We start from the raw sequence: 20,432 nt of genomic DNA on the forward strand, positions 1-20,432 counted from the left end.
GGAAGTGAAACTATATCGATATATCGTGCATTTCTTGTTGTTAAATCTTTGAAGGCCTTTTTAGTTGCATTTTTTTTCAAATATGAAATAAAGGATGTCAATACCTTTGATACAGCGTTGCGGTTTATAACAGTCTTTACAACAGAGAAGCAGTAGCTTATTGATGAAATGAGATGTTTCCATGGTGATGATTTGCTCTCACCCTGACGATAACAGTAGATCAACAGGTCAATATATTTTCTCCCCTGGACATTATCCTCATATGCAGCTCTGAAAAATGTCTGAAATTTACATCTACATTCTGTCATTGTTAAATGTTTATCATGTTTGTTTTTATTACTTTATTATCATTTCTTTTTAGTTCATTTCATATTTTTGATCATTTCCCTACTAGATACCCTTCCCATACATCTCGTCCCTACTATCTCTGACCAGTCCTAGAATGAGGAATTAGCTGTACAAAGAAAATCATGTTTCATTGAGGCATTTCTGTATCAATTATGGAATTCATATATTTCTCTGCATATATCACATTCAAGAGATTGATTTTAAAATAAAAACGAATCTTAAAACAAAAAGACTCGGCTTGAACGCCAAAGATGCATCAACATTGCGAAAATCTTATAATGTATGTGAGTATCTTGTGGTTTTAGGATGATCAAGTATCATGTTTCCATGACAAACTTATTGCATGTTGATAGTTTTGACAATTTATGGTCCATGGCAAAATTAAATTTATCATTTTATTTCGTACAATACTTTGGGATTGCACGTGTTAGACTTTGCTAGTTGATTTTTATACTGATAGTTTACACGGTTCAGAATGTACAGATATACTCTTTTTGAAATCCAATATTGAAAATAACTTACTGAAATTATCGATATATTGTACCTCATCATCCAGATTTGGACAACTATTTTAACGTCTCTATGCTTAAGTTAAGCCCTTAGCATCATTGACGAGTACTAAAAAGACAAAACAGCTGTATGATGTCCCTAGCACCACCGATGAGTCCTAGAAAGACGAAACAGCTGCATGATGTCTCTAACATCACTGACGAGTCCTAGACGGATGAAACAGCTGTATGATGTCCCTAGCAACACCGACGAGTCCTAGAAGGCCGAAACAGCTGTATGATGTCTCTAACATCACTGACGAGTCATACAGGGATGAAAAAGCTGTATGATATCCCTAGCATCACCGCCAAATCCTATAAGGCCGGAACAGCTGTATGATGTCTCTAACATCACTGACGAGTCCTAGAGGGATGAAACAGCTGTATGATGTCGCTAACATCACTGAGGAGTCCTAGAAGGACCAAACAGCTGTATGATGTCTCAATCATCGCTGACGAGTCCTAGAAGGACGAAACAGTTACATTATGTCTCTAACATCACTGACGAGTCCTAGAAGGATGAAACAGCTGTATGATGTCCCTAGCATCACCGACAAATCCTAGAAGGCCGGAACAGCTGTATGATGTCCTTAACATCACTCACGAGTCCTAGAAAGACGGAACAGCTGTATGGTATGTTGATTTTATGTCTGTTGCATCTAAATCTCAATTAGTTTTGAAAGGTGCTGACATGTTTCCATCGTTTGCACATTGTTTCCAATATCCAAAGAGAGCAAACATAAAAAGGGGGAAACTTAATGCTGCAATGTAGTTTGTTCATCTTTCGTTAACATAATTAATCGGAGTTCTGAAAGTATGTTTGTTATATGTCTTCATCATAATTAACCACCATGATAGTTGGGTGTCAGAGTACAGTATTCAGACATTGGATAAAGTACACAGCATTTGTATATGTCATTAAAGGCATTGTCTATTGGGATATTCATGAACAGGACTAGTGAAGATTAAGCACATAAGAACGGTGCACTATTAGACTGCTAGACATCGTCAGCATTCATTATTTACCTCTGTGAATGACAAACTCTGTAATGCTTATACCTGATTATTTGTAGCATTCAAGTGTTAAATATTTCTATGGAAAAGTTCGAGTAAATTCCATAACAAAGAGTTATTTTATATCATAATATTTATATTAAAACAATTAGGTAAACACATTCTATATCCACACATTTTCAAATATAGACATTTATAATTTTACACAGTGCCACAGTAAACTATTCCAGATATTTAAAAATATCCTTCTAAAATGTTTATTTGTGAGATGGCATATAAGACCAATTTTGTGTTAATGAGCTTGTGATTCATCAAAAGTGAAAATATTTAATAAACTTATACCTGGTTTGTTTCAGATTATGTGCATTAGAAAGGCATGGTTATGGAATGAAAATTGTCCTTGAATGGCGATCATTGTCTGCTGATACCATTAAATATGCACGACTGCAGAGCATGTTTTTTACCTATCGCTATGATGTACTTTACTCCCCAAAAATAAACGTTTCATAGTAATAACAGCACCTGTTTTCTCATAATAAGAGCGTGGTTTTGTTCATTCCTATTTTCAGAATAATCTCGTACGCTTCCTGTTTACATCTAATATGTATCTGTTCTCATACGGGGGATATTTCTTACAAGATGTGCTCAAACGCAGGTCTGACCTTCGATTGAATTTTTTTTTTTTTTTCGTTTTCGTTTTTTAGGGCGGCAACTCTATATGAGTGTTTCATGACCAATTAATGATGCAATAACCATATTAAGATTTTGAACTATATCTTTTTTTCAGCTTTTTGCAGCCACTTGCTTGTTTTATAATCTTAACGCCCCTTACTTCATACACGGCAAGACGTATGTTCTTTCTTTAAGGAATACTTATAAGCAGTATGTGTCTGTCATGTTATCCTATACAACGCTGACTGTTATAAGTGGTTGGGTAATATCCCTCAATAAATGTTTGAAAACATGATACTTTTCTGTCAATATTGATGAATTTGTTATAAGATTACTCTCCGAAACATGACTGATGATAGGTATGCTATCATAGTAGATAGAGTTAGAGTGTCATAATCTTTTAGATAGCAAATTTACTTTGTAATTCTAAAAAGCCGTGCAGCGTGCTCTGTTGTTTTACACACTACAAGTGCGATATTGTAATGTATATTGGGAATCGCCTGGCTGTGTTGGGAAATGTCGATCACTAGTTGCAATTCACTTGATATACATATAAACATATGATATACATATATAACAATAGAATAAGAAGAGAATAAAATCATCCGCTTCAAGACCTTAATGCTATCTGGTTCTGAAGGGTAACTACGATCATAGAAGGCCTTTCCTTTGCCAACATTTATTTAATGAGCCACGGTACGTAATCTTACTTGCAAGCTGTGAAATAATTGTTAAAATGAATCATACAATGGAATAATGTATAAAAATCGGATGTATTTTAATTTAGCCCATCTCGGCTGCTACTCTAAAAGAGATAGTTTTGTTCTCTCGGTGAATGAGCATGAAGTTTGATTTTAGCTTGATGTGATTTTTATTGTTTGCCCGTTTTCCCTTAGAAATGACGACTACGGCTCTGTAGTATTAAAGTGTAAATGTACATGAGCTGGTACGTAGGAATCATTGAATGTTAAGCATTGTTGTTAAAATCAAGTATATACGGATGAAGTCGCTGTACACAACCCATTGTTCCTGTCACATTGTGACTTTGCATACACAAGAATTGGAATTAATGCAATGTAGATTTTGTAAACGCAAAGCAGTTTTTTAATCAATATGGAACACCCATTACTGAAAAAGATTTTACAGTCTGAACATTACTGAAGCTCATTTAAAACTCAACGAACGTCATTTTTTTGTGTGGGAGCTTTTTATTTGAAAGAAGCTCGAGTGACAATAGAAATTACAAGCATATTTTAATACTGTATTAAAAGTTGGTCATATTCGCGGGGTATTTAGGGGAATTTTTATTCACAATTATTAAATATAGAGCGAAAATAAATGTCCATCGAATACTTAAGTATACAATCAAACGTTGTGCAACTGTTCAATGCAGAACGATATCGCGCGATCTGATTCCTGCAAACTAGGTCCAAACGGAACCCGCGAAATATTAGACGTTCGATTCATAATCATTCGATAACCTCTGCTTCAACACTAATTCCCTGCCTTTAGCTTTATTTAGGATGAAAACTATGAGAAACATAATGTTCGACATCACTATCTCCTTAGGTGATATTGTTATATTATGTTTGTTAAACGGTACTTGTAGATTCACAACGTAAACAACTACGACAATCTGCATTTGTATTGGGGGCCGCAATAGCTCAGTTGGTTAGAGTTTCAGACGAGTAATCTCGGGTGATTATTCGAAGTTTGTCGGTTTGTGTTTCTCGGGAAACAGAATAACAGGCCAGTCTGTGCTGTCGTGGTTGGGTCCTTGGCAAGACACTTTACCCGAATTATTCTGAATGACATGCAACGGATCTCCCGTATGTTGTTCAGTGAGGTAATCACTAACTACTACAAGGAGTCTCCGCATTAAAATGACACTGGCTGTTCACGAACCGATAAGACCAGATAAACAAACGAAAACATGAAGTTAAGCGTTATTTATACCTGAATATTTACATTTACACTGCAGCCCCACTATATAACTTTACCAAGCTCACTTGGAAGTTATGAGTCCATAACTTCCAAATCTGTATTATGACGTCATTATTATAGTGACGTCATAATTGCCACGTCGGCGATAACGAAATATGGCTGTTGAAAAGGCTGTTCCGTCTTTGACGATAATAATTTGTTCATTCATTATCAGAGTAAAATTCCTGGATATAGTCTTTCAAATTCGTTGTCAAATGTAAATATAAGCATTGAACTGCTTTCATTTGGAAGTTATGGGCTGATGAATGCCAACTGGACAAAGGCAAATTTAATTAAGCGCGCTAGCGCTTCATGTTGAATTTGCCTTTGTCCAGTTGGCATTCATCAGCCCATAACTTCCAAATGATTTTACACGGAGTTGATTTAGATTTCACTACGGGTGTCGTCGAGTCGAGGAAATATAAAGCATACATTTCTAGAACACATAGTTACATTACCTTGAATGTCGTAAAACTATATCTTGTGCGTATTTTGCCTCGTGATTTATATCTGATTTTTTCCTGCCATATATAATATATATTAATATATATAATATAATATGTATTAATATATATAATATAATATGTATGTATTAATATTTCAAAATACAAATGGTGTCCGCCATGTCTTAAGAACTTTTCTGAAACGTTATATGCCTGTTTAAAAAAAAAAACTCAACTAGCTTGAACGAGCTGATAGTTCGTCTCGTCGAATTATCCCTGATCTTGTGTTTATTAATGTTTGTGATTTGTGAACAAATCGATAATCTTTTGACAAACTGCAGAATCAGGATATACTTAAGCATTGAACCGTTACCAAATGGTAGTGTACAGTCGATATGAATACAATTTGGGTGACAGGTAAATAGAATGTCGCCCGTTAGGGAGCACGTGTAAAACATGTGTTTGTAAATATGAATATTCGCTGGGTATTTATTTTCGCGTTAATTTAAAGTCCGCGAATAAAGCAAAATTAAATCCCCGCGAAAACTACCAACTATACAGTAATATTTTCCTGTTATAACCTTACCGTACCTTGCAGCGACTTACAAAGCCTCTGTTTATTTGGGTATTATCTGTATAACCGATATTCTATGCCCTTGGTAGCGTCTCTTGGAAGGTTTATGATGCTGTTGATCAGGCTTACACTCAAGGATTTGTCGACTTAAAGAAGACCTAAATATCATATGTATGTAATCACTTCACCCCTATTTCACGAGCTTCTCTAGATCAACACTGCATTTTTATAACAGTTTGTCATTTACTATTTTACAGCTTTTCATTATCAATGTCAGAGAATCTATAAAAGAATTATGTACAATATTAAGTCCTCCTTCTTGGCATATAATGTCAGTTTTACGGGGGACATCTATCGAAACCTTCAGAAATATAGAGGGAATTAGCAATTACTTGGATTTTTTTCTAATTAATTGGATATTGTAAGTAATTCAATAGCAACAGAGTGGTCAACATAGATATGAAATCGTATTCCAAATAGAAATTGATAAAACGATCGCAAAAAATATAAACTTGGATAGTAAGTGTTCTTGAAGTACAAGCTCTATGGAAAAACCTTTAACATATGTAACATTCTCAAAGGAAGGTGATACCGGAAAAACTAGGTATTTCAGCAAGAATTGGACATGTCTGACTTCATATCGCACAAAGATATACACGGTTGTTATCATGTAAAAATTCGGAAGTCAAAATAGGTTGAGAAACCACAGCAAATGCCATCATTAAAACGAAACGGTAATTCTAATTCAGACTCGATAAAACGGGGTCAATTTACAAATAAGCAAGACCACGTGTTCTGGGTTGTAAGCGTCTTTTGCACCATCGACGACTCACGCCAAGAAAAGCAAGGTCCAATCCGGGGTCAGTCATTCTCAAGGTAATATCAACAAGCATGAACAGGTCTGACTTCATTTCACAGAAGGGAAGAGAAAAATGAGAAACTCTTTATATAAGATTCTGACGTCGATCATAAAATATCTCCTTGGTCGTCATCAACCTTCATTTGTCAAAACCTTTTGCGGTTATTTTTTACTGGAAGAATATCTGAGCGACATGGTCAATAAAGCCTTTGTTATTTATAGGTGACACTTGGTCCTAATACATAGAGGTGACATTGAATGACCTTGTAATATCTGATACCTGTTCAGGTAAGGATTTTTTTTATATATAATCAACTTCGTATAAAATAAAAATAAACAAGTCCGCCAGTCGAGGAGCACAGTTTGTAAGTCAGTAAAACAAAGGATAGTTGTGTGATCAAGTATATTACTATTTCTTTGATTAACATGTGGCACCAAAGTCAGTAACCATTTTAAATGTCTTTCATAATCAGTCCATTCAAAATTAACCAACATATCCTTGCGTATGTACATATGTGGACTTAAATGTCTATTTGTAAACGAAGGAATATAGAGCCTACCAATACCACATATCGTATTTGCTTCTAGGGCCTTTGTGAAGCCCGATCTTTTATTCTCACATATTTCTAATAGGTACATATATTTAGTGACGCTGTCGGGAGGAAACGCAGATATGGTGACTTCCGGAAAATGGCGGAATGTCTGATAGTTATCTCAAATTACGAGGAACGAAAGGAATTGGTAGTTGACAGGGGTATTCCTCCCGGGGGCTCTAAAAGAAAAAAACTAAGATTCAGACATATGTGAGTTCATATGACCCCTTAATCGTCGTTATTTCAATCTTCCCTGAATAAAATGAAACATTCAGCATCATCATCTTTAAACATCAGCAATCTAGAAACGAAATTGCGTCGTCGTAAAAAAAAAAATAATAATAACGGAACATATTATATGCATGTTATTGGTTGATTATGTTGTCCACTATCCATTCCAAGTTTTAAAACAAAATGTTTTCCTACCTAAACGAGTATTTTTATATACTGGAAGGCGTGTAATCGCATTCGTACTGGTGGAAACGTTAATTCCATATGTGATCAAAACCTGAAGGCGAATGACGAGTATAAGACAACCAGTCCTTACAGTTTCTGTACTGACAGTATAAGACTACCGGTCCTTACAGTTTCTGTACTGACAGTATAAGACTACCAGTCCTTACAGTTTCTGTACTGACAGTATAAGACTACCAGTCCTTACAGTTTCTGTACTGACAGTATAAGGCTACCAGTCCTTACAGTTTCTGTACTGACAGTATAAGACTACCAGTCCTTACAGTTTCTGTACTGACAGTATAAGACTACAAGTCCTTACAGTTTCTGTACTGACAGTATAAGACTACCTGTCCTTACAGTTTCTGTACTGACAGTATAAGACTACCGGTCCTCACAGTTTCTGTACTGACAGTATAAGACTACCAGTCCTTACAGTTTCTGTACCGACAGTATAAGACTACCAGTCCTTACAGTTTCTGTACTGACAGTATAAGGCTACCAGTCATTACAGTTTCTGTACTGACAGTATAAGACTACTAGTCCTTACAGTTTCTGTACTGACAGTATAAGACTACCAGTCCTTACAGTTTCTGTACTGACAGTATAAAACTACCGGTCCTTACAGTTTCTGTACCGACAGTATAAGACTACCAGTCCTTACAGTTTCTGTACTGACAGTATAAGACTACCGGTCCTTACAGTTCCTGTACTGACAGTATAAGACTACCCGTCCTTACAGTTTCTGTACCGACAGTATAAGACTACCTTTCCTTACAGTTTCTGTACTGACAGTATAAGACTACCAGTCCTTACAGTTTCTGTACCGACAGTATAAGACTACCCGTCCTTACAGTTTCTGTACTGACAGTATAAGACTACCGCTCCTTACAGTTTCTATACTGACAGTATAAGACTACCAGTCCTTACAGTTTCTGTACTGACAGTATAAGACTACCAGTCCTTACAGTTTCTGTACTGACAGTATAAGACTACCAGTCCTTACAGTTTCTGTACTGACAGTATAAGACTACCAGTCCTTACAGTTTCTGTACTGACAGTATAAGACTACCAGTCCTTACAGTTTCTGTACCGACAGTATAAGACAACCAGTCCTTACAGTTTCTGTACTGACAGTATCAGACTACCAGTCCTTACAGTTTCTATACTGACAGTATCAGACTACCTGTCCTTACAGTTTCTGTTCTGACAGTATAAGACTACCAGTCCTTACAGTTTCTGTACTGACAGTATAAGACAACCAGTCCTTACAGTTTCTGTACCGACAGTATAAGACTACCAGTCCTTACAGTTTCTGTACCGACAGTATAACACTACCAGTCCTTACAGTTTCTGTACTGACAGTATAAAGCTACATGTCCTTACAATTTCTGTACCGACAGTATAAGACTACCAGTCCTTACAGTTTCTGTACCGACAGTATAAGACTACCAGTCCTTACAGTTTCTGTACCGACAGTATAACACTACCAGTCCTTACAGTTTCTGTACTGACAGTATAAGACTACAGGTCCTTACAGTTTCTGTACTGACAGTATAAGTCTACCGGTCCTTACAGTTTCTGTACTGACAGTATAAGACTACCAGTCCTTACAGTTTCTGTACTGACAGTATAAGACTACCAGTCCTTACAGTTTCTGTTCTGACAGTATAAGACTACCAGTCCTTACAGTTTCTGTACTGACAGTATAAGACTACCAGTTCTTACAGTTTCTGTACTGACAGTATAAGACTACCAGTTCTTACAGTTTATGTACTGACAGTATAAGACAACCAGTCCTTACAGTTTCTGTACTGACATTATAAGACTACCGGTCCTTACAGTTTCTGTTCTGACAGTATAAGACTACCAGTCCTTACAGTTTCTGTACTGACAGTATAAGACTACCAGTTCTTACAGTTTCTGTACTGACAGTATAAGACTACCAGTCCTTACAGTTTCTGTACCGACAGTATAAGACTACCAGTCCTTACAGTTTCTGTACTGACAGTATAAGACTACCAGTCCTTACAGTTTCTGTACTGACAGTATAAGACTACCAGTCCTTACAGTTTCTGTACTGACAGTATAACACTACCGGTCCTTACAGTTTCTGTACTGACAGTATAAAGCTACATGTCCTTACAGTTTCTGTTCTGACAGTATAAGACTACCAGTCCTTACAGTTTCTGTACTGACAGTATAAGACTACCAGTCCTTACAGTTTCTGTACTGACGAGTATAAGACTACCAGTCCTTACAGTTTCTGTACTGACAGTATAAGACTACCAGTCCTTACAGTTTCTGTACTGACAGTATAAGACTACCAGTCCTTACAGTTTCTGTACTGACAGTATAAGACTACCAGTCCTTACAGTTTCTGTACTGACAGTATAAGGCTACCAGTCCTTACAGTTTCTGTACTGACAGTATAAGACTACCGGTCCTTACAGTTTCTGTACTGACAGTATAAGACTACCAGTCCTTACAGTTTCTGTACTGACAGTATAAGACTACCAGTCCTTACAGTTTCTGTACTGACAGTATAAGACTACCGGTCCTTACAGTTTCTGTACTGACAGTATAAGACTACCAGTCCTTACAGTTTCTGTACTGACAGTATAAGACTACCAGTCCTTACAGTTTCTGTACTGACAGTATAAGACTACCAGTCCTTACAGTTTCTGTACTGACAGTATAAGCTACAGTCCTTACAGTTTCTGTACTGACAGTATAAGACTACCAGTCCTTACAGTTTCTGTACTGACAGTATAAGACTACCAGTCCTTACATATTCTGTACTGACAGTATAAGACTACAAGTCCTTACAGTTTCTGTACTGACAGTATACGACTACCGGTCCTTAAAGTTTCTGTACTGACAGTATAAGACTACAAGTCCTTACAGTTTCTGTACTGACAGTATAAGACTACCAGTCCTTACCGTTTCTGTACTGACAGTATAAGACTACCAGTCCTTACAGTTTCTGTACTGACAGTATAAGACTACCGGTCCTTACAGTTTCTGTGGTGACAGTATAAGACTACCAGTCCTCACAGTTTCTGTACTGACAGTATAAAGCTACATGTCCTTACAGTTTCAGTGGAGACAGTATAATACTACAAGTCCTTACAGTTTCTGTACTGACAGTATAAAAATAAATGTCCTTACAGTTTCAGTGCAGACAGTATAAGACTACCAGTCATTACAGTTTCTGTACTGACAGTATAAGACTACCAGTCCTTACAGTTTGTGTACTGACAGTATAAGACTACCAGTCCTTACAGTTTCTGTACTGACAGTATAAGACTACCGGTCCTTACAGTTTCTGTACTGACAGTATAAAGCTACATGTCCTTATAGGTTCTGTACTGACAGTATAAGACTACCAGTCCTTTCAGTTTCAGTGGCGACAGTATAAGACTACCAGTCCTTACAGTTTTTGTACTGACAGTATAAGACTACCAGTTCTTACAGTTTTTGTACTGACAGTTTAAGACTTCCGGTCCTTACAGTCAAGTAGGACGCAGGCTTCACAACTTCTTGTTTGATTACATTTCCTCATTTTATCTTTCCTCTCACAAATGTTCGAGTCCTATTCGTTTCGTTTCTTTTTCTTATGTGGACTCTATTAAATTGAACCTTTCAAGCACGTTTTCGTTCAGCCATTTTTGTTTACATCAGTGCACCAGCTTTCGTCCGCATTATTAGATTGGAGCGCCTTACATAAGAGCTTTATTTGCATGGTATTTTGCCCTCCACGATTTAAATCGGTCAATGATGTCCATGTATATCTATGTACATTTGTAATAACATATATTTCTGGAACCCAGCTTTATGTTAAAAAATAATGGATATAGGCAACCTTTTTGCAATTTGTTCCATTGGTATTGATGAACCAAAAACAACTTGACTTTGTCTCTGTCGAAAATGCGTTTTCTTGATTAAAATACACAAGTTAGTATTAACATCGATATTGCCCTGGTTACACTGGCCAAGGGATAATTTCTTGCCACAAATTGCTAATGTAAACGTACGTAAAATACGCGAAGGCCATCAGGCCTAGGAAATTTACCCGAAGCCAATTATTTTCTGACGTACATTGTATGCGGATTTTGTGAAACAAGTGGAACAGAAACCGTCGTAGAAATATGCCCCATGCGTGCTGTTTACCTAAAACTCCATTAACATGCTAACAATATCAAAAGCCTTAAAAATTCTTGATAGGTTCTTTGTGTCATACTGTTGTTACACTTTATTTAGTATTTGAAGATATGACTAGATATAGCATAATTTATTAAGCTCATAACACACTATGTTTTATCCCTCACAAAGGAATGGGCCGGCCTTTTCGGTTGTAATTGTGTCCTTGGGCAAGACATGTACATCAACAACTGACCAGCCAGGACCATTTTGAGGAGGGGTGTCCTTGTAGTAGTTGGTGACTGCCTTACTGAACAACATCGTATGCAATCCAGTGCAATTAGGGTAAAGTTTGTTGCCCAAGGATACACACAACATGTCAGTACAGGCCGATATGTTTTCAGCGAGAAACACAAACCGCCATGGGTACGGTTGGTGAACCAAAAATATATACTTACACAGGTAAACGTTCACCAGCATCAGCCACTTTACCAAAACAGACTATGGCCTTACCTGTAATCACTACCTATTGTTCTCCATCTGTAACAACATCACCTGTGTCCAATGTTAAAATAGGATATGCTGGCCGAGTGGAAAAACACCGAATCCTACCTCGGATTTTTACCCGAGGTTACATAGGGCAACGCCATAACGGACTGAGTGATCGCGGCCCTTTACAGCTCGAATGAGATGACACTCTATGTAATGGTTTTCAGTAACCTTATCGCTAGGTCTCGGGTGTTAGATTTTGCTTTTGTGAGGTCATCATGAAATGTTTTTTTGTCACCGTCCTACTTCTCATTTGGAGAATATGACTTCACCCAGATTTGACCTAGATTTGTATGACGGGAGTCCGCGATGAAGCAGAAGACGCTCATTATTCCAGAACACCTTATCTTACTCTCCTTGTGGTTTTCAATGTTCTCTATGCGCATGTCTATCTTTTGTTCAAATTTTGCTCTCGTTTTATCGCTTTTAAGTAAGAATGACGCTTAGTCGGTATAAAGGGAGGGGGGACGTGATGTAGTTTTTACAAAGTGTAAATTCATATTCTCTGTTGTTTTACATATAGTTGCTTCTCCTGTCTTTTACATTGAATTCATTTTTTTTCATATAAAAGTTCGACGTACATTGTATATTCATAGAACTTAGTTCATTTCCTGTTATTCTTTAGAACGGATTAAGAACAGACAATATCAATCTGGCCAATCCTGTGTAATTGAATGCGATATACCAACTGAAGAAATATACTATGACAATGCATCGCTGTCATTTTACCGGAAGCGAAGAGAGGATAAATCTATAGTAGTCCAATTAAGAAAATTTGAACTATTCAAGCTTTCTGCTTTCATCTTTAAAACATTGGTTCTTCAGACTACAAAATCCATCTATATACAACTGGTCATATTATCGAACACGAAAATGAGTCCATTTGATTATAGATCTTTTGAACTTGCCCATCCAAATTTTGAAGCTTCCCTCGACGTATTTTGATTTTGGTCACCACTTTCAGCCCTTAAGATCACTGACAAGTCCCATAACGCCGACACAGCTGTGTGGTGTCCCTAGCATCACTGACGAGTCCTAGAAGGACGAAGCAGCTGTATGGTGTCCCTAGCATCACTGACAAGTCCTAGAAGGACGAAACAGCTGTGTGGTGACCCTAGCATCACTGACGAGTCCTAGAAGGACGAAGTAGCTGTATGGTGTCCCTAGCATCACTGACGAGTCCTAGAAGGACGAAGCAGCTGTATGGTGTCCCTAGCATCACTGACGAGTCCTAGAAGGACGAAGCAGCTGTATGGTGTCCCTAGCATTACTGACGAGTCCTAGAAGGACGAAGCAGCTGTATGGTGACACTAGCATCACTGACGAGTCCTAGAAGGACGAAGCAGCTGATGGTGTCCCTAGTATTACTGACGAGTCCTAGAAGGACGAAGCAGCTGTATGGTGTCCCTAGCATCACTGACGAGTCCTAGAAGGACGAAGCAGCTGTATGGTGTCCCTAGCATCACTAACAAGTCCTAGAAGGACGAAACAGCTGTGTGGTGACCCTAGCATCACTGACAAGTCCTAGAAGGACGAAACAGCTGTATGGTGACCCTAGCATCACTGACGAGTCCTAGAAGGACGAAGCAGCTGATGGTGTCCCTAGCATTACTGACGAGTCCTAGAAGGACGAAACAGCTGTATGGTGACCATAGCATCACTGACAAGTCCTAGAAGGACGAAACAGCTGTATGGTGACCCTAGCATCACTGACGAGTCCTAGAAGGACGAAGCAGCTGATGGTGTCCCTAGCATTACTGACGAGTCCTAGAAGGACGAAACAGCTGTATGGTGACCCTAGCATCACTGACAAGTCCTAGAAGGACGAAACAGCTGTATGGTGACCCTAGCATCACTGACGGGTCCTAGAAGGACGAAACAGCTGTATGGTGACCCTAGCATCACTGACGAGTCCTATAAGGACGAAACAGCTGTATGGTGCCCCTAGCATCACTGACCTAGAAGGACAAATTACCTGTATGGTGCGGTTGACTTCGTACTGGTTCTACTGCACATGATAATATATTGTGTGCCATTTGTTCATTCCTTACAAGCGGCCTCTAACTAAAATAACCAGGGATAATTGAGTCTAGCATCTAGCTGTAGTGTGAAGACTGGCTGTCAGGCGATAACCTTAACATCCAAAATACGTCATGAATTATATAATTTGAAAAACAATATATCAATGTACATAATGTGATTTTGACCACGAGAGACTACATGTTGTTTCAGTTTCTTTGTTACAGTCACACGACCTATTAGGTTAATGGGTACGATAATATAACCTTTATTTTGAGAGGTTTGGTTTGTATTGGTTAACGTACGATCAACATTTAAGGACGACCTCCTCGTGTGTGAGATTCATGTCTGTTGTGTATGTTTAAGAGGTTGTGGTAGTGCGAAAACGTTGTCAAATTTGCAGTGTTATCTCACTGACGCATACTGCCGAATACACCCAACCTGTCAGCGCACCTGGCCACATGTTTCTGACTCCCTAAAATGCTGAGCGCTGAGCAGGAGTATTAACTACTATTTTTTGGAGAAGCAATCTTTGAATGTGAAACTCAAGGATTTGCATAGAAGTAACGTTAAGGAATTTGTTTAGGTTGGAAACCGTGTTATATCCTCTAAACAGGAAAAGGTTCCATTTCCTCTCCTCTTTCTACACACAAACAAGTAGGTGGGAAAATAAATCATTTGATGCGATGTATTATATAACATGTGACCTGTGACGTGTATACACACTACCTTGTACGACGTACATAGAATATGAAGATATTAACATTTTTGCTTTTCAATTTATCGACTAGTTTATGACGTAAGGTCAGCATTGTATATGTCTTGCAAAACTTTCTAGTTTCCGGTGTAGCACGTGCTAATGTTCCGTTTTGGTTGTCCTCTTGTTCTAAGACACTGATATCATGCCTTGAATTGAAGAGTGGATATCCTGTCTTATTGCGGTAAAATATCGCTCCGATGTACAAACATCGCGTACTGGTCAACAAAGAAGCTTTCTTCTGCCGACTTGTGTTATCCGTAGCCCATGCGATTATTTCCTTTTTGTCTTCATTACGGAAGAAGTTCGCGGTGCACGGTTGGTGACGCGTCGGGGTTATGTATGGTACGAGGGCTGATGTTAACAGCCTCATATTGAATTATCTAAATTTTGCTGGACATATTTTATTATTTTTCAACATAATCCCTTTCAGTATTTATGTACTTTTACCAGCGGTGTTTAAGGACCTCAATGCCACCTTTATAGAACTCCTTTTCTTGGCTGTTCAGAAAGTCATCCACTGCATGTATGACGTTATCAACGGACTGGAAGTGGGTTCCTGAAATAGCTATGTTCAGTTTTGAAAATAGATGAAAGTCTGATAAAGCGGGATCAGGTGAATAAGGTGGATTCTCAATCAATTTAAAGCCACAACCGTGAACTGCAACCATGACAATGACAGACTTGTAAACAGGACATTGTCCTGATGGAATAACACACCTCAAGTGAGCTTTCCGCGGCGCTCAAGTTTAATATTTTCCCGTAACTGCCTCAGAAGTGAAGCATAGTATGTGCTAATGGCTGTTTCTCCACATTGGAGATACACTGTCATGTATCAGCAGAATACCATCGGCATCCAAGAAAAACTGAGGTTGTTACCTTTCCAGCTGATGGAACAGTCTTTGGCATCTTTGGTGGGCGAGAGGCATGGCGCTATCATTGTTTCGATTGTTGTTTGGCCTCTGGGGTAAAATAATGGACCCATTTTTCATTTAAAGCGGCAAATCACTGAAGAAAGTTGGCAGGATCTTCCTCAAAAAGGTAGGTTAAGATTAGCACGCAATCATGTGCGCCTGATGTGCTTCTGATCAACTTTCAGAAGTCTTGGTACCCATCGGGCTGAAAGCTTTCTCATTGCAAGATCCTCGGTCAGAATGGAATGTCCTCTTTCCTGTGAAATGCCAACTCTACTGGCTATATATAATTCTGTGACTCGTCTGTCAGTCATAACAATATCATAAACTTTATTGACCATTTCTCGAGTTGAAACATTGACAGGCTTTCCAGGACGGGGGTCATCCACCTTTTCATTGTAGCATATGAAGGGACATCTTCCCCTAGTGTTGCTACCATATCATAATGGATATCCTAAGGTGTTAAATCTATTTTATGCAAATATTGGATCACTGCTCTTTCATCGATTTTGTCCAAAAGCATCTTGTCTTGTTTACTTTAGAGTGCTACCCCGTCGATATCAACTAACAAAATGAGACCAGTCCATGGGTACCCGGTCCTGTATAGTCAGAGAATAGTAGGACTTAAAAAGAACACCCTTGAGTACCTCCTTCAATACGAGGCACACAACATACCAATCATCGTATAATATGTATTTCATACACGACAATGCGAGTAGAACTCGGCTACTGTCGACAACAAAATATCGACTGCGCGATTGCAACTACATTTTATGACAAAGGTAATTCCGTCGTTGACATTCATTGCTGAAATATACTGACTGCCATGTTGAACCATCATTCAGCTATTAATCATGACGATGGCATTGACTACATCCAAGTCCATTCATTCTCACATTTCCGGCAAAGATGTCCCACGTGATTCTCAAAATGGTCCGTCTTTTATATGTGTCTGGCACCTCCACGTGACATTTGGGACAAAAGTTTACACAGCGGTGTATTCATCCGCGAGCTAATCCTATTAATTTTCCGCATTTATATAATTAAGTTCATCAGTAGAGGTGTTTCCGCAAAATTGCCGGAATCACGACAGATTCAACACATTTTTTTTTTCATTTACCCGGAAGCATTCGATCACAGGAACATGAAAAGAATATCGACATACGAACAAACGAAAACGAAATTCTAAATCAAACTGATAAAGTTGCGCCAAATACCGATAATACATAGATGACACAGAGACATTAAACAGTTCAAAAAGACAGGTGTTTTCCATGACAAGGACGACTATATCAGGTAATCCTACGTAATATTGTACTCAATATAGGAATCGAGGTAGTGATAATTGAACCACCAGGCACAGCTTACTACAGCACCAGGAAGTATACTACCTCCCGGTATGACAAATCGACAATAGAAATAGAAGTAAGAGGCGCAGATGTCATACTAATTAGAATGGTACCCAAAACAGGAAGTTTGTCAATTACGTAACAATACATATTTTGGAACTAATGAGGCAAAAGAATCAGATTGTGACGGGATTTTCTTAAATCCGCACTAATCATTATTTTGTAACATCCCGTTAAGGGTTTTTTTACCACATGTTACCCAGAGTGTAATAGTCTTATCTTGTTATGTTTAATCAATAAATGTACATGAATAAGACAATTAGAGTCATTTGGATACCACTGATCAATTTGCTGACGAGGATGGTGACAGCTGACATCATTCACAGTGGTAAAAAGGCATAACATTATATCAGTGCCTGGTCCGGCTGTTTTCTCAGCGGATAGATTATTGGAGAGGAGATTCAATATCAGTAATGGATAACGTATTCTCCCACCTTTCACTGATTTGTCTCCCGTTTTGAGTGTACAAGATTTCTCTGTCTTTTTTAGCGCGTGCAATCTGTCATACCCTAGGGTGTGACAGATTGCAGGCGCTCACTTTCTTCACCGGAAGTACTACCGGAACTACTTTTTTTGTTTACATTACGTCGTCTGCTACGTCAACAAACAAATTGTGTACACAATAATACAGGTCTACAAAGTGATCTCGGAGATCTTTCAAACAGGTGACACTGTTACGGTTGGTGGAAATGGTAGGAAGGGCAAAATTGTTGGCACTTTTCGTCCTATTTTTTTTTATATTCATACGCCCATGTGTACTTGTTTACAAACGGACGGAGATCGCCGATGGGAAAACACATAAAGAAAAAAGGGTGGGAGAAAAACAATAATTCCCTACCTTGAGGGTGTGACAGAGAAATCTCAACCTTCGGGGGAGATTCTTGAATGTCCAACCCGAGGCTTGCCGAGGGTTTGGACATTCAAGAATCTCCCCCGAAGGTTGAGATTTCTCTGTCACACCCTCAAGGTAGGGAAAGATTCTATTATTCCACAAAACAAACAATAACCCCTATATATTTTGATTTAGTAATGGATACAGTATCACCAGAATAATTAACATGCAGAGGTTTAATCCTTATACGACTCGTCAGTGATGCTAGGGACTCCATACAGGTGTTTTGTCGACAAGATAAACGTTATATGACACAACCAATATGATATTTAGGAGTGTGTCGTTCCGATGGTTACAATATTACCTTCATCAGACTAATGACCAATGTGAAGCGTAGTAGCATTGTCTTATTTAGTGTCCCAGATGATAAAAGATTCTATCTACTCTGAAGGATGTTTCGTATTTATCATGATCCTATTGACACCAAGACTTAAAAGGCGTAGCTGATTCGACTACAGTACATCATATCATATCGTGCACTTGTTTCTTCTTCTTCTTCTTCTCCTTCCTGGTACGACCTCCGTCAAAAATGACGATTACGGTTAATTGTTGGTTGGATGCTGTTAAAAAAGTGAGGGAATTTAGGTACAGTGAGATGGGGTTTTTTTATTAATTTTTTTTTAGTGGAAACTATAAGATAAAAACATGAGGGTGTGTTTACGGTGTATGCTTGAGATCATCAAGGGCTGCATTGTGTATATGTGCCTTGAAGATCTCTAGTGTAGTGCATCGTACTGCTGCAACCGGGAGGAGGTTCCATTGTGTTATTGTGTGTGAGTGGGGGGGGGGGGGAGTATTTGTATGTGTCATTGGTGGCAGATTGGTGTCTGAGGGTGTAGGGGTGTGTTTGCCTTGTCCTAGGGTCTGCTGGGTGCATGATGCCGTGTGGGTCTATTGCGACATGGTCATATTTTATTTTTACCATGGTGTGGTCAACGAAACGTCACACTCTTAAATATCATATTGGGTTTGTCATATAACTTTTATCATATCTACTTTACCAACCTGAGGAAAATGTTCCCGAATATGTTTTGTCGACACTGCTACGACTCGTCAATGGTGCTAGGGGTGTCATACAGCTGTTTCGTCTTTCGAGGACTCGTCAGTTATTCCATTGATATCACACATGTGGTGTATCCTTCAACGACTCGTCAGTGATGCTATGGAAATCCTACAGCTGTTTCATCCATCTAGGACCAGTTAGTTATGCTAAGGACATCATACAGCTGTTCGTCATTCTACTACTTGTCAGTCCAAAGTGTGGAAATCCCGAGGAGGTAGAAAACTCGGTGTAGGATGGCTTTAGTTTTGTATTGTTAAACGTCCTGTAAACAGCTATGGTCATTTAAGGATGGCCTCCCTCGTTTGCGAAATACATGCGTGTGGTGAGTGTGTGTGTTTTAAGGCTGCGGTATGTTCTCGATTGTCTCCTTGTGATTGAGCGGAAATGAGACTGATACCTAATTTATAGTGCTACCCCACGGAAGCATACTGCTGATGCAATCCAACAGGTTACCCCACCCGGTTACATTATATAGACAACGCGCGAACCAGTCGTCCCATTCCGAAAATGCTGAGCTTTAAACTGGGGAAGCAACTTCCGTCTTTAGAGACTCTGGTAGGTCTCAGCCAGAGGGACAATCCCTTACATGGGTGAAAGCTCAATTAAAGATCCAAAATGGAGGCATTGTCAAGTTTAGGAATAAAAAGTTTGATGAAAGGTCATGGAGATGTTATATTAAAACAGTACCATATGGTTAAATTGTTCAACCAAGGTTTCATTTATGGGGAGTCGGAATGTTTTGTTAAAAATTGCGTAGATATGGCCATGAGTTTCAAAATAAGATACAAAAGCAAATTTCTTACTATTCCGGCTGTACCCATGCCAATTCATATACAAAGACTTGAAGCAGTCTTTATATGTGAACCATAGAAAAGAATGGCTTTCTTTAAACAAAAAAGCATTGAAAAGTAAACAAAAACTAGATTACAATGTTCTACACAACTATGAATCCACGGGAATTGTGGAGACGAAACTAAGAATGGTGATCGACACATCATTCCCTAAACTTTCACTGCGCCTGCGCACAAATCTTTCCATCATGCTTTTATAAGAATGATAGACGGAAGTGCTCAGGTATAGAAATATGTGTATCTAGGCCAAGAGCCTAGTCTTTCTCTTAAAATAAACAATGTTAAAAACGGGTTCCAGGAAACACAATACCAGGTGACATAATGTTGGAAACTGCAAAGGCGTAGTTA

The sequence above is a fragment of the Pecten maximus genome, chromosome 19 (assembly GCF_902652985.1).
Source record: "Pecten maximus chromosome 19, xPecMax1.1, whole genome shotgun sequence".
Classification (NCBI taxonomy): Eukaryota; Metazoa; Mollusca; class Bivalvia; order Pectinida; family Pectinidae; genus Pecten; species Pecten maximus.